General features: G+C 36.8%; 1 protein-coding gene and 1 pseudogene across 2 annotated transcripts in view; both read left to right on the forward strand.

Annotated features, from left to right (window-relative positions):
• CNTN1 (contactin 1) overlaps positions 1-24,249 on the forward strand; it is a 325,309-nt gene that overhangs the window by 42,457 nt on the left and 258,603 nt on the right. The gene's annotated exons all lie outside the window — the stretch shown is intronic.
• On the forward strand, positions 19,048-20,195 carry LOC125130433 (POU domain, class 5, transcription factor 1-like; annotated as a pseudogene).

The following is a 24,249-nucleotide window of genomic DNA, read 5'->3' on the forward strand; positions in this document are numbered from 1 at the left end:
TCTGTTCCTGCTGTTATTTTTATCTCAAAGTAAGAGGAGACAAGTTCCAGCTGCTCAGCCTAGGTGTCAGCTAGCTCCTACCTCAAGAAGAGATAGTATTATCAGTTCTTTTGAGTTTTGCTATAAAAGAAAGCAGAAACCATGAGGTTGCGGGTTCGGTCCCTGCCCTTGCTCAGTGGGTTAACGATCCAGCGTTGCCGTGAGCTCTGGTGTAGGTTGCAGACGCGGCTCGGATCCTGCGTTGCTGTGGCTCTGGCGTAGGCTGGCGGCCACAGCTCCGATTAGACCCCTAGCCTGGGAACCTCCATATGCCACAGGAGCAGCCCAAGAAATAGCAAAAAGACAAAAAAAAAAGAAAGAAAGAAAGCAGAGAAATGGAACAATAGTTGGATAGAAATGTGCATCAAGGAAGGTTCACTGTCATTTTTAAGATGAAAATATTTTAATAATCAGGTTTGCATAATATTGCATAATCATCAAGGAAAAATCAAGGAGGTAAGAGGCAGGGTGATATTCTGGAGTATGTCTTTGAGTAGCTAGAAAGATATGAATGGCTTCCAAGTATATGAGGATGGATTAGCTAGAGGTAGAAGTAGGGTGGATCATGGAAATTAATAGCAGAAAATATGTAATATATGGATACAGAGGAAAGTAAGTTGGTAGATGTGGTACTATAAATATTTAGAAGTTCTCTCTTGATTGTATTTTTTTCAAAGAAATAGAAATCATAGATAGCTGAGAATCAGAAATAGCGAAAAATGCCAAAGAATAGAAGTATATAAACTCAAGAGAACTCAGTTTAGTGAAAGAAGATTATGAATAAAAATTTTTATTTTGAAGATGTGATGTTTAGGGTCCTGTGGGTCATTCGAGAAGAGAGAATATGCAATCCTTTTACCCGAAGAGATTTGGGTATTAGTGGAACAGATATGGTAATTAAACCGTGATGTAAAAGATATGACTTAGCAAAGTGAGGAGAGGAGGCCAAGGTCATAATTAAAGAACTTTATTATTTTTTTAAGTAAGGGAAGAAAAAAAGGAGAAAAAAAAAAGAGAAGGATAAAGAAAACTAGACCAAGGCAGCAGTAGCATTAACTAGATGAACATTTACAAGGCAGAGTGCTAGGTTTTTAAAATGAATTTGACTAGGTTGAAGACTAAAAGAAGACTATTACATTCTGAGAATTAGGAAGCTATTGATCTTCTTCTGTTTTTATTTTGGCTTTTAGGGCCGTACCCATGGCATATGGAAGTTCCCAGGCTAGGGGTCAAATCGGAGCTGTAGTTGCTGGCCTACACCGCAACCACAGCAACACAGTATCTGAGCAGCATCTGTGACCTATACCACAGATCACGGCAACTCTGTGTCCTAAACCCATTGAGCAAGGCCAGGGATCAAGCCCGCGTCCTCATGGATACTAGTTGGGTTCATTACCGCTGAGCCATGACGGGAACTCCTTGAAAACTGGCAATAATTTTGAAGAGTGATGGGTTTGAAGCTTCAATCTAGTTGGCTGATGTTTCAAGGTATTTGGCCATGACTCTGGAAAGAAACGTTCTGTGTGGTTAGTAGCTTTAAAGTGAGGTGGAGTCCAGGGAAGATTTATGTTTTAATAAAAATTTACTAAGTATCTCCTCTGTGCCAGATACCATCCCAGGGAGCCTTGAACAAAATGGACATTGTGAACAAAAGTGATGAAACCCCCAGTCCTCAAATATCCTACATTCTAATTTAGGCTATTTCTTTTAACTTTGGAAGCTTTGATCATTTTAACATTTTATTTCACGGCAAAGAGTCAAAGGGGAGAGATGAATAAGAGAGGTGTTTCCAGGGCATGACAAAAGGGAAGTTCACAAATTACATGGGGTCATTTGATATCACAAGGGGGAGCCACAGTAAAAATGCAAAAAAAAAAAAAAGCAATCATGATTTTCAGCTAATGGCATTTACATGAACAAAGATTTTGTGCAGAAACACAATGGTTCAATGAGAAGAACAGTGAAATAGGTTTCAGAAGACTGTGGTTCTATCCTCAGATTCAACTAGCTGTACAAGCAAAGGAAAGAGCCTTATGAGATGGCTTCTCCTGAATAAATTAGAGATATCTGTTCAATTGCAAAGTGTTTTGACATCGGTTAAATGAGATTATAGTTTCTTTAAGGAACCCTATAAATCAAAGGTTTTAATATAAGAAAATGATACTTGACAGGGGACATCTGCAAATCCTATGACCTTTATTTTGTGGTTCTTAACATCTAATTTTTACAATCATTACTTATTTGGCTATAGATAGAGTAAAATTTCATCTTTTTATTTGATATTTTAATATTTCTATATTTGTAAAATGTTTACACTTGATCGTTTATTATGAGCAAGTTAACAAAATAAATTTAGAATATATAATTCCCTTTGACAACTGTGCACTTAAAGAACAAAGACTTTATTATGCCTTGTGTGATCACATGTTATAATAGATGAGCCTTGGCTTACAATGACTGCTTTGTCTGATGTTTATTAGCCCATGCCTTGGTGCAATTGAACTTGTCCTAAATTCACTGTTTCAGAGCTACAACGTGTGTAGTACATTCATTGTCCTATAAATAATACTCTCTTGCTTGACTCAAGAGAAAATATAACCTTAGGACTTTTAAGGTTCTTTTCTTATAGGTTCTAGAAACTCCTGTTAAAATGTTGAAATATATAGAGTCATTAAAATATTTCAAATGGTGGAAACTTTATTCTTATTTGATACAATTTTAAAAACTAATTATGTAATTTGTATAGGATCAGGCTTGTCCCTCATTCTCCTTGGTGCAAGCATTAATGAATGTGATCCAGATGTGGATTTCAATTTGTGATCCTTCTATTTAATTCAAAATAAGATAATTCCGGGAGTTCCTGTTGTGGCTCAGCAGTAATGAGCCCGACTAGTATCCATAAGGATGCGTGTGGGTTTGATCCCTGTCCTCGCTCAGTGGGTTAAGGATCTGGCGTTGTGGTGAGCTGTGGTATAGGTCACAAATGCAACTCGAATTCCCTGTTGCCGTGGCTGTGGTGCAGGCCAGCAGCTACAGCTCTGATTCGAACCATAGCATGGGAACTTCCATATGCTGCAGGTGCAGAGCCCCCCCCCCAAAAAGGATAATTCCATGTTTTATTGAATTGTTTATAATTCTAATTTCTATTACTGGGAGTTTCTAATAATTTTGAGATTATTACTTCATGTTTTAAAATGATATCACAAAAGTTAAAGACAAAAATTTGTGTAACATTTGAAACTCTAAAACACTTTGGAATCTTTTTAGATATGCAACATCTGATTTATAAAAATGATAATGCTGTTCCCCTTAGTCCATCCAATATTACTAAATAAACAAGTACTTAAATTCAGAAATATTCTATGACTGCCCAGCTGCATGCTTGGAACTTAGAGCCTAGAATCTCTTAATCACTGCAGTATATACAATTACTTTTGGTGGTTTTAATAACTAAATGTTTGCAAATTCAGTAGTGGTAGAGATGGTGAAAATAGAGTGAAATTTGGCTCAAACTTACAGTAAGCTAGTTTTTCCTGTGCAAGGGGCCACAAACCACGTGACTACCCTGAGGCTCTACTGATTCAGCCCAATTCCCACCAGAAGGAGTCAAGAGCAGAAAACTTTATTATCCTTCCTAATTTCCCGCCTTTTCACCATCTTCATCTTTAATATCTTGCTTTCTCAGCTGCTGTATACTGAATATGCTTCTACAAAAAAGTAGAAAATACTAAAGAAAATTATAATTATTCATAGCTCCATCAGAATAGCCACCCTTTTTTAAAAGTTTTTTATTAGAGTATAGTTGATTTACCACATTGTGTCAATTTTTGCTGTACAGTACAGTGACCCAGTCACACACACACACACACACACACACACACACACACACACACACACACACAAATATACATACATATATATATATATATATACACATTTTTTTTCTTATATTATCTTCCATTATGTTCTATGCCAAGAGATTGGGTATAGTTCCCCGTGTTATACAGTAGGACCTCATTGCTTATCCATTCTAAGTGTAATAGTTTTCATCTGCTAATCCCTCTTAATACTCTGCTGTCTAATCATCTTTTGGGGTATTATTTATAATGAATACTGTAATGAATATTTTAGAAAAATTAGACCATTTATTTGATATTGCTTTGTATTCTGTGTTTAGATTTGGGGGTGTGTTTGGGGCAACATCAGATATCCTTACATAATGTTTTAAGAGTATGATATTGAATTGTTCTATCATATGCTAAAATAAGGATGTATTATAATTTATTTAGTTAATATAGTATTGGAAACTTATTTTAAGTTTTTTGTTGTTATAGAATAATATTTTTTAGACTTTTGCTTCCTATTGCAAAGTTATTTTCAGGGAGTTATCAACTGATACCCTAACGAGTATGAGGATCCTCACTTCCTGTGTGTTTCACAATACTGAGTATACTATATTTACAGATAGGTATATAAGTATACATGTCTCTGTGTTTATGTTTGTATGTGTCTATGTGTGTATATACATATGCATATATGATAAAGTATAATGTATAAGTTTAAATATATTAAACGTAAGCAATGATGATATTTCTTATTTTGTTTTATATTATAAAATATTTGTGAAGTTGATTATTTTTCATATAGTACTGGCTATCTCTATATCCTCTTTTGAAATTATTAAACATATGTATTGCCTAGTTTTTTCTCCTGAGCAATAATCTGTAATAGTTATTTGTGTTTTAATGATATTTTCCTTTTCCTATTAATAATGTTGCAAATTTCCCCCAGATCATCAATATGTTCATATGTTTTGTAAAAAAAGAACCTACCTATTTTTTTGTTTTGAAATGCCATGATTATTACATCTAATGTTAGTTTTGTTTAGGTATCCCTGGTCCATTAAAAAATTCTATTTTTATTTTTAGCATTATTTTTATATTATAGTTGTTTTATAGTAGCTTCTTATATTTTAAATACGACTACACCTTTATAAATTCTGAACATTTTAAAAATCGCTTGGTTATTCTTGCTATTTATAAATTTATTCCAGAAACAAAGCACCTATTTATTTTCTTATTTCTTATTTAGTCACCCTTCTAGAGTAATATATTTGGGAAAAGAGAAGTAACAGAGAGTTTGTATGTTAATAGAGATGAACAATTGTTGACACAAGAAGAAAAGGAGAAACTTATTGGAGTGATATAAGCAGGCTAGAGGAATGAAATCTTATGCAGAAATGGAGGTTTGGGTTCTGTAGAATAACTCTCATACGGTGTTTATTGGGTAAGAATGGCTATAGGGAGGACATGTTCACAGTCTAAGGAGAGAAGAGTAAGTATGAAATAGTAATTTAGGAGAATGGGAATGAATTGTCTGGTTTAATAGCCCTTTGCAGGATACTGTTCATGAATGTATAGTGAAATCATTCAGTATGATTATATGGTGTGATTTATTCTTCCAGCCTTCTCTAGATACAAGGATGTAGGCACAAAACAGTGAAATTGATTTTAACTAGGGTTTGATTTAGTCAAGAACAGAGTGAAGAAAGAGACAAAAGAGCTGGAGTTTTGTACAGTGAAGTAATTTAGTGCTGTATCATGAAATTTATGACCAGTATGGAAAGTAGCAAGGAGATGAGTCGGGGATGTTGGACAGAAAACAGTTGGTACCTCCATGGATTGTAGGTTCTGGTGGGGTAGAAGAAGCATTGGAGTCAGAGTTCTTAGAGTGAGTGAACTAGGAAAAAAGAAGGTGGTAGTCAGGGAGTGTGATGCTAGAAATTGAGCCAATGGAGGGGTTTCTGTATTGGTATGACCAGAGGAGCTGAAGTAGTGTTGATGACAAGATCACTGAATGAGTGGAAATCAAGGAATCCAAAAACCAGCATGTTGAAGGAGTTAATGGGTACAGCTATAACCACCAAAAACTGAGATGGATTAGTGTTGGAGATTGTGACAATGAGCAAAGATTTCTGAGAAGTGGATACGAGGCTGTCCCAAAAAACGGTACTGGATGGGTGATCTAATATCATCTAGGACATCTAGGACATTAGATGTTTTTTATGTCTAGAATGTTTTTCCCCCAGACGTCCAGTTCATTTATTGCATGGTCTTTGCTCAACTATTACATCCTTCAACAGGCTTGTCCCCATCCTCTAATCTAAAACATCCCCTTGAGGTATGCTCTATATTCTACATGTTTTATATTTTAATGACATTTATGACTAATTGAAAATATCTTGTTTACTTCTTTTCATATACTAGCTCTCTTAGAGAATAGAAATATTTTGAAGACAGTGATTGTGCTTATCTCAATTGTGGCTGGTTTCTCAGACTTAAGATTTCTGACACATAGTAGGCAGACAATAATTAGTTGTTGAGTGAACGAATAAATAAATATCCATAGAGTTAAGTAGTCTCTCCCACTTTCCTGTGACTTCTTCCAGAATCCAAATGCACTTTCTTAAAGCCATTTTCCAACTCAGAGCATTCATTCTTATAAAAATTCCTATTTACATTCCTCACGAAAAATGAATCAGAAACACGAGAATGAAAAGATATAAAGGTAAGCTTATTCTGTTTGCCTTGTCATAGTTACTGAAGTTAGGACTCAAAGATATTATCACTCATTACTTCGAGAAAGACTCACCAGTGGGATAATGAACTTGAAGTACAGTTATCTCCTGATTTATTGATTTCAGCTATCGTGATACTGTTATGCCTAGCAAATAGTCATCTTTCCAAATATTAGCAGTCCACAACTGTAAATTTAATGCCCCCTCAAGATGACTGCACCCTTTGCTCACTCTTTTTGGAAACCAGGCTAAAAATGAATTGAAAATCTTATTAGTCAGGAAAGAAAAGGAGGGAAAAAATCCATTTATCTATCTTCAGTTGTTCTTTCTGTATATAAACATTTAAATATATTTATATTTTGTGCTAAATACAAAGTACTAGAGATAAATTTATGTTCTTATATTTTGACTATAAGTAGAGACATTGGGAATTAATTAACATGCTATTTAGTTTATATGTAATAGACTAGAAATAGCATTGCATAGTAGAATGAGCCCGTGGTGTTCTCAAGGATTAATTAAGATAACAAATGTAAATTGATTTCCCCTTCTTTTCTCTTTGACATACCAGATATGTTATTCATCTTCTTACACAGTGTAAAATTATCCACCTTAATTTGATACCCAAGGCAAGGTATTTTTTCCACATTGTAGATGGTTATTATGTAGCATGATTCTAATTGTTGCTGCCCTATTCTTATAGTGTCATTCTGTAATCACATCAGTGATTTAGTGTTTCTAATCATTTACATTTTTTAAGCCTCCAGTGGTATGAATATTTACACAGTAGTTGATTTATGTTTATATACTCAGAATATTTCAAGTTCAAAACAAAGTGTTCTTTTGGTGTTTTGAGAATTTTACAGGCAACTGAAAGAGAAATCTACCATTTTTAATTCTGGCACCTACCAAGAGAAGACCTCAGTATTAGTTAGCTTGGGCTTCATAGCAAAATACCATATACTGAGTGGGGTCAAACAATAGAAACTTATTTTGTCACAGTTTTAGAGACTGGAAAATTTAACATCACTGTTGAGTTCTGGTGATGACACTCTTCCTATCTTGCAGATGGCCACTTTCTCACTGTGTCCTCAAAAGACAGAGTGAGAAGAGAATAAACTCTCTGGTGTTTTATAAGGACATTAATCTTATCCAGAGTGTCTCACACTCATGACCTCATTTAAACCTAATCATCCCAAAGGGCCCATTTCCAAATACCATCACTTTTGGGTGTTAGGGTTTCAACATATAAATTTGGGGGAAGAAAATTCAGTCCAGAGTGGACCTTAAACTAAGAAATGCACACTGCTTTTTTGAAGTAGAAAAATCAGACTGTAATTGCACCATTTAGATTACTTGTTGCAATGTGGCTCTTTATAGCTGTTTCAAAATTATGTCTTCTATAGATTATGAACACTTGGACACTCATAAGATTTTGCATACAAACAGATCTGGGTTTTTTGGTTTCTATTATTAAAAAGTTCTTATATGTACAAAACTAGACAGAAGTTAGGGGACCTTATGTACACAAGACCCCGCTCCAGGAGTTATCAGCTCAAGGTGAATGTGGTTTTATCCATACCTCACCAACTTACACAACTTGCCTCAGATCCGGAATCATCATTATCTTCAAATTCTATGGTTCTTTTAGAAGTTCAAGTCTTCAGTTTTGCTGCCAGGGGATTTTATTGCTACTGGGTTCATTATTACTTTTCTGTTTGTTTCTTCAGTTGAAAGAATAAGATAAATATTTTTTGTTTTGATTTTGAAAAATCGAATGTATTGTTAGTTCATACTGATTTTACAACTGGAATTAAAGACTTGAGGAGTTTTTCGTTAATATATATTATATCGTCCCATTTCACGAATCTCTGTGTCAGGAAAATCAGGGATGATAAGTTTATAATGTCACAAAATCACATGTTTATTTCTTCCAACATTATACACACTATAGTGTCTGTAATGCCAATGCTATCACCAACATCATTGTTACTGATAGAATGTAATTTTTTTGTTTGCGGTTCTTTTGCCCATACAATGGCCCACAAGAAATCTGAAGTCAAATTCTATGAATGTGTATTTAAAATTATTTTTATTGTCAAAGACCATGAGATCTACCGTTTTCATAGATTTTTATGTACACAGTGCACTACTGTTAACTATAGGAACACTTTTGTACATCAGAGCTCTAGAATGGATTCATCTTGCATAATTGAGACCGTGTGTCCATTGATTAGCGACTCCTCATTTGGAAGAGTTCCCTCAGTGTGGTAGTAACACTACCTGGATACACATTTGGGACCATTAGTTTCATTTTACTTTTAAGTTTAGGATCTCCTTCTTTAAAATTTGGTTTTGTCTTATAGTTATGTGACATATTTATATGGATCAGTGACAAAAATACAAAACAAATTATGTTAAAAAAATAGTTTGTAGCTCATGTCCTGCGCTCTATTCCTTTCATTCAATTATTTATTTTAAAAATAGTTTATTTTTACATTGTTATTTATATGTAACATATATAGCATACAAATATATAATAATGCAAGAATAATATATATAAATATTAGTAGATGAATGGTAACATAAATAGGCTTTATAAATATATATATATAGAGAGAGAGAGAGAGACGAGAGAGAGAGATGCTATTGAAATGAAAATTTGTTTTTATTTTTCTAAGTGACTTAGTCATTATATATGAATGCCTTCACTCATTTTTTTTCTTTTTCTTTATAAAGTCTAATAATTTTACTAGACTATGTTTTGGTGTGGGGTAGATTGTTTTCTGAGGTATATAATATGAAATTTCAAAATATAGTTTCAAATCATTTCCCTTTCTTTTAGGAAATGTTTTTGGATTGTTGTTTTTGGTATTTGATCTATGTTTTCTTTTTGTTTTATAAAGATATAAATGGGCTGTGGTTCAAATTATTCAATTAATAATCATTAACATAAGGTTTACCACATGGGGTCAGATTTGGCCAATACAGTCAGAATCTTGCTGATTCTAATTAGAGGTATGTTACACAGCAGTTCCTCTTTGATTTACTAGTTAAAGACTAAGGATGTTCTGTTACCTGGCTTCCCCAAATTCAGTTTTACTAAACTGTGTGGGCCAGAACTTTGAAATGTTTCCTTGGAAAAATACTTACTCTGTAAAATAAATTTAGAAAAATATTTAGATTAGCCAAATTGTTAAATTATCAGCAGATTTTTCTAAAAACATTGTTGTTAGTATTTCCCACTTGTACCAATATTTATTTTATTTATTTTTTAATTTTTAAAAAGTTATTATTTTTTTCTTTTTTGGCTGCCCTGCAGCATATGGAGTTCCCTGGCCAGGGGTCAGATTTGAGCTGCAGTTACGGCCAGGGATTGAACCAGTATCCTGGCACTGCAGAGACACCGCCAACCCCATTGCACCACAGCACTTCAACTAGTACCAGTTTCTAGAAAAAATACTCTATAAATTAGTGTAGTAACATTTTATTTATGCAACAAAATTTTCTCATAAAATAGTAGATGGTATCTTTTAAAAGCATCTTTGACTCAGGAAATTATGATAATATAAGATTTATTCTTTCCTCAATACCCATTGTTAATATTTCTACTGTTTAACCTGCATTTTCTTTTTTCTTTCTTTTCTTTTTTTCCCTAAAAAGTATAAAATTTTAGGGAGTCATTTCTAAAATATATGATTCAGGTTAGTTTTGATTATTGGTTCTTAACCTGGCATTGGACATGTGGCATTAGAATATATTTTGAGTTTTATGCTATTTCTTACCTGGACAAGTGTAAAACACTCTGAAAAATAAGAATTTTTTTTTACTAATGATTTATGGCAGTTGCAAATATGAATTTTTTATATTCATTTTATTATCATTACTTCAAACATCATTCTAACCTTAGCTAGAACCTTTTTTTCTGTTCATTTAGATTTTAGGAGCTCTTTGTTTTTTTTTTTTTAATGATTAATCATTAAAAGCGAGAATGACAGAGAAATTAGAATGCTGCTTCAAATATGCTAACTTTCTAAGCTTAATCAAACTTTCAAATTAACAGCGGAATTTTAATGTAAGCTGAATGGTGTGCAGCGTAACTGATTGCTCTGTGTTTTTTGGTTAGCATCAGTTGTTACCATGCACATTGACTAACAGACACCACAAGGTCTCCATATTCCAGAATTTTGATTCCTTTATTATTCATAATCAAGCTCCACTGTATTATCCTTTCAGTTACTACAACTAAGCATATATTTAACTTAAACTAGACTTTTTTTTTCTTCTCTTTGAGAGGAATATTGAGTATCTCCTTCATGGATTTTACTTCTGTAAATACAAAATGGTCACTTCTACGTTAACCATTTACAATTTCTAAAGAAAAGAGAATTTGCTTAAACTATCCCATAAGAGAGACTTAGGGCAAACCCTTGACATTTTATGTAATACATTCATCAGTAGTGGACTGCTAATTGCACTCTTTAACTTAGTAGGTAAAAATCAAGATGAGAAAGAAGAGAATTGGTCCATGTCATCTTAGAGGACAGGATTAGCATTTTAAATGATTTTGAAACATCAGAGAGGTAATCAGAATTTATCCAACATAGTTCTACCTAAGCAGAAAAAGTATCTGCAATATTTAAGATGAACAATATGTGCAATCACAGAAACTGAGCATGGGATCAAAGGAAAATAAAACAAAGCAAAAAATAGCCCTCCTTATATCGTGTCCAAGGGTAAATTTTGCATATAATAGTGAGAAGAAGAACAGACTTGTACATGAGAAGCTCAGTTTGAATCTTTTTTTTTTTAGTTAGACTATAGTTGATGTACAGTGTTGTGTCAATTTCTGCTGTACAGCATAGTGACCTGGTTATACATATATATACACATTCTTTTTCTCATATTATCTTCCATCCTGGTCAGTTTGAATCTTTACTCTTTATATAGAAGAACTTACAGAGAAAGAGTTCCCTGGTGGCTGAGTGGGTTAATGCTCCAGCATTGTCATTCCTGCGGCTTGGGTCCCTGCTGTGGCACAGGTTCAATCCCTGGCCTGGGAACTTCTGCCTGTCTGGGCATGACCAAAATAAGACAAAACAAAAACAAAAAACAAAATATTTAAAAATTTGATATTTAAAAAAACTGACGGAGACCCTGATTTGTGCTGTACCATGTGCAAGCTCTCGAGGTACAATGGAGAGTAAAATCACTGATGGTCCCTTAGTCTACTATGGCTTATATCTAGTATAGCTAGTGGATGAGACAGAAATTAATCACATAATAATAAGAAGAATATGTAGTTAAATAGTGAGATCAGTGGTCTGAAGGAAAATAAAATAAGATTATAAAACTATTAGAGGAAACTAACCTTGAGTGAAGGTCAGTGAAGACTTCACCGTTAGAGGAATTAAAGTGGAGATCTGAAAGTTTATAGAACTGTATTAAGTAAACAAGGTGAGGTGGGAGGAGCTTATGCTGCAAAGAATATTCCAGGGTGGGAAAAAAATAGTAAGAGCTAATGTGTGGAGGGGAGAAGCATAGTGAATTAGGAAAATAGAAAGAAGGCCACTATGGCCAGTAGTGCAGAGAAAGGAAAGAAAATGGAAGTAATGTGAAGTTAAAGAGGCGACTGGGAACAATCACGGAGGGCTTTGCAAAGGCTTGTTAAAGATTTTGATCTTTGTGCAAGGTGCCTCAGAACAAAATAAGGAAAACAGAGTAGGGCTTCAGAAGGATGAGACATCCACGGCTTATTCATTGAAAAGTACATGTATTTACTGTGAATAGATTCCATTATACTCAAAACTTATAAGAATACTTATTTTTCACTCATGTGTCTGGTGTTGCCTGCAGCAGCTTTGCTCCAAGCTTCAGACTCCAGCCTGAAGTCTCTCAGAATTTCTCACTAGGGATCCAGTATCTACCTGGGCATGCCTGTCTTAGGATATGGAAGAGGTGTGCCTGGGGCATAGGCATCAGGGAGAGGAATAGCATGGACCAAGCCAAGCCAGGCAAACACTTTTAAAGCCTTTGCTCACAGATACTCATTCACATCGGCTCCCATCAGTGCTTTCATCAGCCGAAGCAAGTGATGGGCTAAGTTCAAAATTCATAGAGTGGGAAACATGCTCATCACAGAGAGGGTTGGGGGGAAAGTAATTATTTGTCACTGATTGGTATTTGTCTCCAAATATTTATCACCTCTTCTTCTGAGGAAAAGACTCAGGAGAAAATTAGTTGGGAGAATATGTCAAGTTTGGCCATGCTAAACTCAGATACTTATTTGATGTCCAAGTAGGGATGTCGATTTAGCACTAGAAATTTAGAGCTCAGGGGAAAAGTTGGAAATGGATATATAGATATAGATTAGAGAGTCATCCTTAGGAGCATAAATTTAAAGAGGTGATGTAGGGGGAGTGTGTAGCTAGAGAATAATCCTAAAGCTTTCCAACTTCAGAGATAGAGCAAGAAAAAAGAACCATCAAAGGAAAGCAAGAAGTGGACCAAAAACTCTTACGGTTTTCCTCTAATAGCATCAAGGAAAAATGTGTTTCAAGACAAAGTGGTTAATTTTGCTGAATGCTCCCAAGTAATATAAGTAATATGTAGTAATAAATAATATAAGAACAGAAAAGTGATTATTGATTTTGATAACCTGAGATCCTTGGTAACCATTTTTTTTTTGTCTTTTTGCCTTTTCTAGGGCCGCTCCTGCGGCATATGGATGTTCCCAGGCTAGGGGTAGAATCGGAGCTGTAGCCACCGGCCTACACCACAGCCACAGCAACTCAGGATCCTACACCACAGCTCACAGCAATGCTGGATCCTTAACCCACTGAGCAAGGCCAGGGATCGAACCCGCAACCTCATGGTTCCTAGTTGGATTTGTTAACCACTGCGCCATTACGGGAACTCCAAGATCCTTGGTAACCTTAATAAGAACAGTTAGAAACAGCTTATGTAACATTTATCCATACTTTTTTGCCAAGAGAAAATTTATAATATTATTTAATTATGAAAGAACGAATGAAAGATGAAAAACCATGGTTTATGCCTTGATTGAGCTCATAGTTTTGAAGAGAAGAAGACATGGAAAAAATTAAGACAAAATTGGGCAAGTCCTATGCAAAAGATATTTGCAGTGTTATGGAAGATAAAGATGAGCATGGCCAGTTCAGCTCAGGGAAGCTTTCAGAGAAGGAAAGGTCTTACACGATGAGGCGTGAGCAGTGCCTGGCCGTTTTCTAGACAGATGGGAGGAAAGAGCTTTCCTGCAGAGTAGGTGTTAAAGGCTCAGAGGCAGGACATTTAATGAGATATTTAGAGAACCGTATCATCACCTTCTGAGATATGTAGAAAGGTGTGTGATGGGGAGGTTTGTCATGCCAATGACTGTAGGGTGCTCTGAGCATTTAATGGGGGGTGGGATACTAAAATTCCTGTACTCTTTCAGTTGATTCTCCTGCTTGACTTATCCAGTAAGCCCCAATAGGGCCTTTCTAAATAGAGAAACACTGTAGTAGAGTATGATACATTGCTGAGAGGATGAGAAGAAATGTTGGAGTGTGAGAATGACTTCCAACATGACAAATGTTTTAGAAGTAGAATCCATTGATGGGTCTGAGATCAAGCAGCGTTGTGACCGCCACATTTTGGACATGATTCACTGTGTGGGTAGCAATTCTTTTCAATTTGAAAGAAATATAGGTACAGAAGCAGATGTCATCAAATGCAAGATGTTGAGTTTGTTTTGGAACAGGCTAAAGTGTTTGTAGGAAATATCCAAGTAGGTAATTGAATATGGACTTGCAAAGAGAGATTAGGAATGAAAATAGAGTTGAAAATCACATGTTAATATTAATGAAAACCCAGAGTCAGTAATATTTCTGAAAGAGAGTTGGTAGAACAAAGAGAAAAGATAATCAAGATAAAAAATTGGAGTTCCTGTTGTGGCACAGCAGAAACGAATCTGACTAGGATCCATGAGATTGCAGGTTCGATTCCTGGCCTCACTCAGTGGGTTAATGATCTGGTGTTGCCATGAGCTGTGGTGTACATCACAAACACGGATCTGATCCCATGTTGCTATGGCTGTGGTGTAGGCCGGTAGCTGCAGCTCCGATTGGACCCCTAGCCTGGAAACCTCCATATGTGGCAGGTGCGGCCCTGAAAAGACAAAAAAAAGCAAAAAAATTAAAATTAAAAAAAGCATAAAAAATTAAGAATTTTATATGCTTTATTCAGAATTCTCTTGCCATACAAAACTTGCCTGTGTTTTATAAAATTATTTTAAAGAAAGCAAATGTACAGATGCAAGGAGCAATGTATTTTTAATGTACTCAATAAGAGTATTTGGATATTTCCACTTTTTATGATGTCTACTCTGGTGATTACTAATGGTCAAATAAGAGTATAATGTAAAACATTCACTATTTAGTTATTCCTTAATAATGAAATTTTTTATTTTTAGTGCCCATACTTTTTGTGTTACTTAAATACTACTTGGAAAGGTATCAAACTAAGATAATTTCCAATCCACTTTCTGATTTTTTCCTGTTTTGTTTTTTGTTGTTTTTTTGTAAAGATAATATTTAAAGTGTTTTTCTTAATGAACTGACTTTCCTAAGCTATTAAATTGTAAGGATCATTCATATCAATTCAATCTTTAATTCATGTTCCTAAGAGGGAAAATCTTAATGTAAGAAATGATTTCAGGAGTTCCCATCATGACTCAGTGAAAAGTGAATCTGACCAGCATCCCTGAGGATGCAGGTTCAATCCCTGGCCTTGCTCAGTGGGTTAAGGATCCGGCGTTACCATGAGCTGTGGTGTTGGTCGCAGATGTGGCTTGGATCCTGCGTTGCTGTGGTGTGGTGTAGGCTTGCAACTACAGCTCCAATTTGACCCCTAGCCTGGGAACCTCATATGCCATGGGAACGGCCCTAAAAAAGCAAACAAACAAACAAACAAAGATTTCATTGTAATATCTTAATGTATTATTTTGTACTTCTCCAGACTGATGACAATGATTTTAAAATTAATTTTCTTTCTAGTACAAATGGCTTTACAACCTTACTTTATAGTCTTATTTTTTTTGTTATCTTTTAAATTCCTCATGACATCTGTGTAACATTTCATAATTTAAAAATTATTTTAGTGTCCTATTACTTAATTCTTATCACAACTTGATGACATGGGAATTAATAATGCTGTTTTATGGAAAAGGGCACTTCAAGTGAGAAGTCAATGTTGTCCAACCTGTAAGGATAGAGGGGGCCCTCAGAACAGCTTCTTGTCCTCCATGTCCAGACCTCTGTGTCCTGACCTCTGCTTGACCATACCTGAGCAATTTCGAAATGATATATTTTTGTTAAAGCCGTTAAGTGTGCTGCTCTTCGGAATACCTTGTGTGCATATACTAAGTTAGAAAATCAGACCCTTTAAAGAAAATGACTATGGCATGATTGATTCCACCATCCCACCCCACCCCTGCCTTTTTTTTTTTTTTTTTCCTTAGGTGCAAAGGTCTCTTATGACATTGAAAAAGAACTACATTTTGGGGGTTATAACAAACAAAGGTTATTTTCATCTCCAACAGTTCCTGGTTGATCACAGTGTTCCATGTCACAGAAAGGCCTGAATAGTTCCGTTAAAGAAAGCACTGAAGCCAAGAATTAGCATTCTTTCTGGCTGAACTGCAGTTGCACACAGGTTGGCCTCTAATTTTTGCAGCAGTGTTTTCATTAGGTCAGTTGAAAGGCTGACCCTTCTGTTCAAAGCAAAGCAGAATGAGAAACAGACAAGGAAGTGGATATTCAGTAAGAAATTTTCTCTAGGCACCCACTGTCTACCTTTTCTCAAATTTTAAATAATTGAAACCTTTATGTTTGTTGCTATCAAGGACATTTGTTTTGCTATTATTATGCATAAAGCTCTATTATTTATATGGAACTATACAAGCTCTGGGGGCCTTTCCGGAAACAGTGTGTTGCAATGGTCAGTGTGAGCCACCCCTCCAGTAACAGTATCAACAAAGTGTCTGAAGTCATGGTGGTGTCCTCTAATTTTGACTCTTTATTTGTAAATTACAAAGTCACACTTACTGTCGTGCTTCTGTGTGGAAGTTTAAAAAGTTTATTATCGTTATTTTTATTTGTGGGTTCAAAATGTTCAAAAATCTTAAACCTAAAATCAGCGTAATAGTTGCATCAAGGTGAAATTAAGTAGCTGTAATTATAGCCTTATGTCAAACACATGAATGGCTTGATTTTTATTAATAAAGGGAGAAGAATAGCATTATATTAAATTAGACCCCTTAGGAAACATGATTTTAATACTACTGAACATCACAAAGAATTGTGATTCTTTTGGAAACAGCAGCAAAACATAAAGTGCAGCTCATATGATCAACAACACTAAACTTATAAGGGAAGACAAATAATAAATTTGTAGATTTAATGCTTAATATTTATACCAATGTTTATAAATGGGACTATAGTTACTCTACAATTAACCAATTAGAATGAAATAAGTGTAAGGACTTATTTAGCTAGATATAGTATATAAAATCTTTTATTTAATATTTTGTTCATCATGGATTTTTACATTAATTTTAATGTTTTAGAATATTATGTTAAAATGATGTTTATCTTGATTACTGATTTGGGGGGGTTCCCTTTAAATTTTCTACTGGGGCAAGTGCCTTATTTTTATCAGCACGATCCTGGCCCTGGACTGTGTTTTAGATATTTTTAAGGCAATTATAAATTTTAATATTGTGGAAATACACCTCCAGGAAGGGTTTCATCCTTAGCCTTTTATCTTAACTAGTTCTCTGTAAATATCTCTTTAGGATAATGCTAGTAGGAGAGAGAGAGAGAATGAGAGAGAATTATATATGGAAGGGGGAAGACTCAAGGGCTTCAGAATTGTATTGCAGAGAAATGAGAAAAGAGTTCTGCAAGATTATTTTGTACTCTGCTCCAGTATTCCCTTTTAGACATCGTGAAACTGAACCATAACCCTATTAAATTTTGAGAAACCCTGCAGACTTAGTTATGCTAAGCTTTGTATTTCAATAAATATTACCAAATTATTCTTCTGTATGAAGCAATCGAATTACCTTAGCCCTTCAAAGGATGTCAAAGTTAAACCTGGAGAGAGGGTCCCTTGTGAACTACATTGGCAGTCTTCATAGCCCCAGTTATTCTGGAGAAGCAGATTTAGCAGGTCTGCCATCTAGAAAAAGATTAGCTCTCTGGCCTGTTTTGTTTTTTTGTTTTTGTTTTTTTTTTCCCAGAAAATTTTCAGAGGAAGTAATTAAGAAGCCATTTAGGTGTGAAATTATTTGGAACTGGAAATAAAAGTAGTGCTAGAAGAATTAAATTTATATGCAAAAACTATACAAAAATAAAATCAGAAAGTTTCTATCCCAAAATTCAAAGGAAATATTGCCATTAGATTTATTAACTGTATATCTGTGTATATTCAGAACCTTGGTTATTGAAGCAATGAACATAATTTTTAAAAAATGTCTCTGTAGTGTGTACCAATTTGCATTCAAGGTTCAAATTCGAATTTTAGAAGCTAGATGCTGCCATAAAAGATACAGAAAGCTTAAGAGACAACATAATTACTAAAAATATAATCATGAGAATTTCTAAAGTATGTGTATAAAGGATTTCTATTATGTGAGATATATTGCATAATCTAAAGCACATGTTATGTGCAAAATAATAAATATGAAATATGAAGCAATTAAATTTTACTAGTGACAGTGAAATAAGCAGAGGCAGGTGCATTATGAAACTAATGATATGGAAACTTCCTTATTAGGGTTTCAATTTTAATTAATTGTTTTCCAATCCCATGAGTTGAATCTCTTCTCTCTCTCTCTCTCTCTTTTTTTTTTTTTTTTGTCTTTTGCCATTTCTAGGGCTGCTCCTGTGGCATATGGAGGTTCCCAGGCTAGGGGTCTAATTGGAGCTATAGCCACTGGCCTATGCCACAGACACAGCAATGCAGGGATCCGAGCTGCATCTGCAACCTACACCACAGCTCACGGCAAAGCCGGATCCTTAACCCACTGAGCAAGGCCAGGGATGGAACCCACAACCTCATGGTTCCTAGTTCCTAACCACTGAGCCACGACGGGAACTCTGAATCTTGCTGCTTCTTATCAAGTGAGAAGTCTCAATGCATTTTCATGTCTATAGAATATTCTGTGTTATACAGGAGAAGCCTATTCTAAGGGAAACCTGGAAGAGAAATCCAGTAGGGTCTCATGAACCCCCTAGGCTCATGTTACTCTAACAGGAAGTCACATTAGAAATGAATCTCAGTGTACTATAGCTAACAAAAAGGTGCCTGTGAAAGCGTGTTAACTTACTCAGAATCACAGGCCAAACAGTCCCCTTGGAGAGCTCTGATTTTACCGGGCCCCTGGCTTGGGGGTGCCTTCCTTCACCATCGTGGGACACCTGGCTTCCGACTTTGCCCTTTCGCTCCCCCAGGCGGTGGAGGCGATGGGTCAGAAAGGCCAGAGCCAGGCTGGGTTGATCCTCCGACCTGGCTGTGCTTCCAAGGGCCTCCTGGTGGGTCAGGGATCTGGCGGGGGGGCTGCTGGACGCAGAGGTGTGGAGGCTTCTCTCATGCCTCCCCGCCCTAGGACTTCTGCGGAGGGATGGCCTACTGTGCACCTCAGGTCAGAGAGGGGCTGGTGCCCCAAGGCAGCCTGGAGACCCCTCAGCCCTAGGGCCAGGCAGGAGTCGGGGTGGGGAGCAACTCCGAGGGGGCCTCCCTGGAGCCCTATGCCGCCCCCGCTGGCACCGCACAGCTGGACAAGGAGAAACTAGAGCCGAATCCTGAGAAGTCCCAGGACATCAAAACGCTTCAGAAAGACCTTGAACAATTTGCCAAGCTTCTAAAGCAGAAGAGGATCACCCTGGGATACACCCAGGCCGATGTGGGGCTCTCCCTGTTCTCTTTGGGAAGGTGTTCAGCCAAATGACCATCTGCAGTTTTGAGGCTTTGAAGCTCAGTTTCAGGAACACATGTAAGCTGCAGCCCCTGCTGCTGAAGTGGGTAGAGGAAGCTGCCAACAATGAGAATCTGCAGGAGATGTACAAGGCAGAGACCCTCGTGCAGCCCCGGAAGAGAAAGCGGACGAGTATCGAGAACCGAATGAGAGGCAACCCGGAGAGCATGTTCTTGCAGTGCCTGCAGCCCACCCTGCAGTAGGTCAGCCGCATCGCCCAGCACCTCAGGCTAGAGAAGGATGTGGTCCGAGTGTAGTTCTGTAGCCGTCGCCAGAAGGGCAAATGATGATCAAGCAGTGACTATTCACAAGGGGAGGATTTTTGAGGCTGTTGCATCTCCTTTCCCAGAGGAACCAGTATCCTTTCCTCTCCTCTGGTGTCAGGGCCCCATTGTGGTATATGGGGGCCCTCACTTCACCACGCTGCACTTCTCGGTCCCTTTCCCTGAGGGCGAGGCCTTTCCCTCGGAGTCTGTCGTCACTCTGGGCTCTCATGCATTCAAACGGAGGTGCCTGCCCTTCCCAGGAGTTGAGGGGTGAGGAAGGGGTGAGCCAGGGAGAGAAACCTGGGGTTTGTATCAGGGCTTTGGAATTGAGTTCTTCATTCACTAAGAAAGGAATTGGGAACACAAAGGGTTTGGAGGGACAGGGAGTGTAGGAGAACTAGATGGAGGGAAAGTGAAGTTCAGTGATGGTCTTGATTTTAATCCCCACATCACTCATCACTTTGTTCTTAAATAAAGCCTGGGACTCAACGAAAACAGCAAACAAACAAACAAACAAAAAAGAATCACAATTAGAACATATTAGACACAGGGCTAAAACCACTTCTGTGGACACTACCAGAACTTTTCCTCTTGACCAGCCTGACTCCCAGGAGTCTTTCCTTGAATTGTCAATGTGCACATTTTCTACAGTGGCTTTAGTATAGTTAACTGAACAGCTTAATTTTCAACTAAAGTCAACTTCTAGTGTTATTTCTTTTATGATGTTCTTATACAAATTCTGCTAGAGTTGGAAAACTATTTAAGCAAATATGTTCCATTTAGATAGGTCAGAACTAGGAAATTTAAGATTAATCTCTGTTGCTGCAGAAAGAGAGAGTCCTCAATTTGGGATCAATTAATATGATTGTAATAAATGAGAAAGATTTGCATTGCTGTTTTGATGAGCAGATGGCCTGCAGCTTTAGTGAGCAGGATGGGCTACTGGGGTTAAGGTTGCCTAGAGTACTACCGGGAGGAGAAAGGCTGATGGAAGAATTAAAATTGGCTTAGGGTAGGTGGGGGAGTTCTAATGGAGAGGATTGAAAATAAAATGTAGAATATGTTATTATTTAATAATAGCAATTATTTAAATAATAGCAATTATTTAATAATATCAGTCATTTTATGAAGATTTTTAGTTCCTTATCTCCTCCTTCCACCCCAACGGCTATCTATGCCAGGAAAGATGTGAGAGTGGAGGTGGTGGGAGGATGTTTTTCTTTCCCTTTGGAAGTGGCCTCAACAGCACACAGAAAAGCTTAGAGTAGCGGTGGGAGAAAAAGCAATGAAATTCCTTTGGCAAATCAATACACATATTCTTCTTCCTTTGAGGTCTTTATCCTTCATTTTAGACCATGTTGTATGCATTCCACTGGTCTCAACACTTCTGCAGTAATGCTAAAGAAGTAGATTGTGGGAGTTCCCATCGTGGCTTAGAAACAAATCTGACTAGTATCCATGAGGACGCAGATTCGATCCCTGGCCTCACTCAGTCCGCTAAGGATCTGGCATTGCTGTGAGCTCTGGTGTTAGGTCGCAGATGCGGCTCTGATCCTGCATTGCTGGGGCTATGGCTAGGCCAGCAACTGTAGCTCTGATTCGACCCCTATTCTGGGAATTTCCATAAGCCGCGGGTGTGGCCCTAAAAAGACAAAAAAAAAAGTAGATTGCTTACTTTGTTCTTTTAATTAAAATATAGCTGATTTACAATGTTTCTTCAGTTTCTATTGTACAGCAAAGTGACCCAATCACACACAGTTCCTTGTGCTATACAGTAAGTCCCCATTTCCCATCTACTCTAAATATGACAGTTTGTATCCAAAATCCCTGAACTGCCTGTCTATCCCACTCCCTCCCACCTCCCCACTAGATTGCATTCTAAATAAAGACATATGAGATATACACAAATAGCAATTTGAATTGAGTCACATGGCAGATGTCGGAGGATTAGAAAAGTTGCAAGGGCTGCTGATGCCTTGAATTTCTCAGGAAAGCATGCTTATATTTTTATAGTTAAAATAAGTTTACTTGAGAAGAAACCTGGATAGCCAAAAATTACAAAATTAGCTTTGGCTTCATCTCTAATGTTTTCCCCATATTTATGATTTTTCTATAAAATAATAATATATAGATGTTATATATAACTGAATCTTAAAGATACATTTTATGTACATTGTACAAAAAGCATGTGAATATGTTTTTCTCTTGATTGAAACAATCACGGTTCATTTCTCTATAATCATAACACTCTGTTGCATCACTTTATGATGGAGAGAAGTCAACACTTCAGGGAACAGGCCAACATATAGCAGATATAACTGCAAAAGATATTTTTGAGAGGAAAGTCTTATTGAACATGCAATTTGGGAAGCTCTGGTAGGGTCACTGGAGAATACAGTCAAACTGATATATTTAAACTATTCAAATATACTTAGAGAAAATAGTTCCAGGTTCAATCTGGAAGAGATTGAGAGGTGAAGCAGAAACAAAGCAGGGGAATAGATATCAGTAACGTTTATGGGATGAGTATCTGAATAACTTTACTAAGATTCAAAAAAGACAAATCAATCATCATGATCAATGAAGAAATCTGATACTGCAAATCTGGATTGTGGGTTTAATAGAAGAACCAATATTTTGCTGTAGGAAAGAAACAGTGTCTTGCTGGGTAATACCTTGTGGTCACTGTAGCCCTGGCCCTCAGTAAAATACTTGTAAGTGAAACAAGAGTTTAGTGAATAAATGAAAATGATTGGGGGACCGTTCAAAGGTTTTGAACACGAAAATTCAATGACTGGGATAACATTTTAGGGAGGTCACTCTGGCTCAATAAGGATAATAGATGTGCTCTGGGAGCGATTGTAAACAGCCAGGTTACTGCAGAAACATAGATGAGAACTGCCGGGGGAATGATTAGGATTGTTTAAATGAGAATAAAGAGAAGAAGATAGATGTGAGAGGTGTTTGAATGGATGAATCACCATACCTTGGCTAGCGGAAGTATATAGTGTGAGAGTGAGGGAGGGGCTGGGATGGAGTGCTCCAGGTTTCTGACTTGCACAAAAGGATGATAGGTGGAGCCAACAACTAAACCAGGAAACCTAAAAAGAAGATTAACTTGGGGGATGGGCAATGGCATGATAATGAGTTCAGTTGTAAAGAGTTAAATTTGATATCTCTGGACTATCCAAGGAAAGATGATCTCAAAAAAGAGACCTGACCTAGCAACGTTGCGATATGGGTTTTACCAGCCTAGATTTGGCTATTAAAACCATGGAAGGCAATAAAATTGCCCAAAGGAAATATTCATAGGAAGGAAATAAAGGGAAAGTCTGAAAAAAGTCTACACTAAAGGAGAATACAAAAAAAAAAAAAAAAAAGGAGCTCACACACACATATACACACACAAAGAAAAAAACAAGGAGTGATTTTAGGGAGTCAGAACAAAATAAGGAGAAGGTGGTACTGCTGAATGAGAAACCAAGGGTGATAGAGCTGCATCAAGGTCGAAAAAGATCAGAACTAAAAAAGTATGTATCTTCTGAATTTCTTGTAGTTAGGCCACTGACTTTGAGAGAAATTTCAGGGTAGGGAAGGAGGAGAGAGCCATCTTCAGTGTTAAGGAGTGGGTGGAAAGTGAGACTCTTGGATTCAGTGAGTTGGGGAAGTGAGACAGGGTTGAGGAGAGTGATGTGATTCAAACAGAAGCCAGGCGTTCAAGCTCCTCTTTTCAGAAGCTGGATGTTGGATGATGATGCAGGGCTACTGGTTTATATTATTATATTCCATTTCCCCAATTTCCTCCCAAAGCGATGCCTATTATGTGAAGTGACTTAACTGTGGGTAAGGGGCCAGGATCAAAGCACTAACTGTGGTTTTTTTGTTGTTGTTGTTTTTAGATTACTGTGTTATTCAGAGTTATGGTCAGGAAAGAGAAGAAACATCGTTGTGAGTCACTTTTTTCTAAAAGTCGATAGATACAACTTCACCATAATCCTTCCTTCATTCTATTATTTTTTCACTTTCCTCATCTTCCTCCTCTTCAAAACAGGCCGGAATATCTTGTTTTTCCTCCACCTAAGACATAACATAAGGTTTTAAAAGTACTCTGGAGTTCTCATTGTAGCTCAGTGGGTTAGGAACCTGACATAGTGTCCGTGAGGATTCGGATTTGATCAATGACCTCATTCAGTGGGTTAAGGATATGGCATTGCTGCAAACTGGTGTTGCTGTGGCTGTGGTGTAGGCCTGCAGCTGCAGCTCCAGTTTGACCCCTAAACTGGCAACTTCCACTCGCCTCAGGTCCAACTGTAAAAGGAAAAAAAGTA

Source organism: Phacochoerus africanus, chromosome 7, assembly GCF_016906955.1.
Source record: "Phacochoerus africanus isolate WHEZ1 chromosome 7, ROS_Pafr_v1, whole genome shotgun sequence".
NCBI classification, from domain to species: Eukaryota; Metazoa; Chordata; class Mammalia; order Artiodactyla; family Suidae; genus Phacochoerus; species Phacochoerus africanus.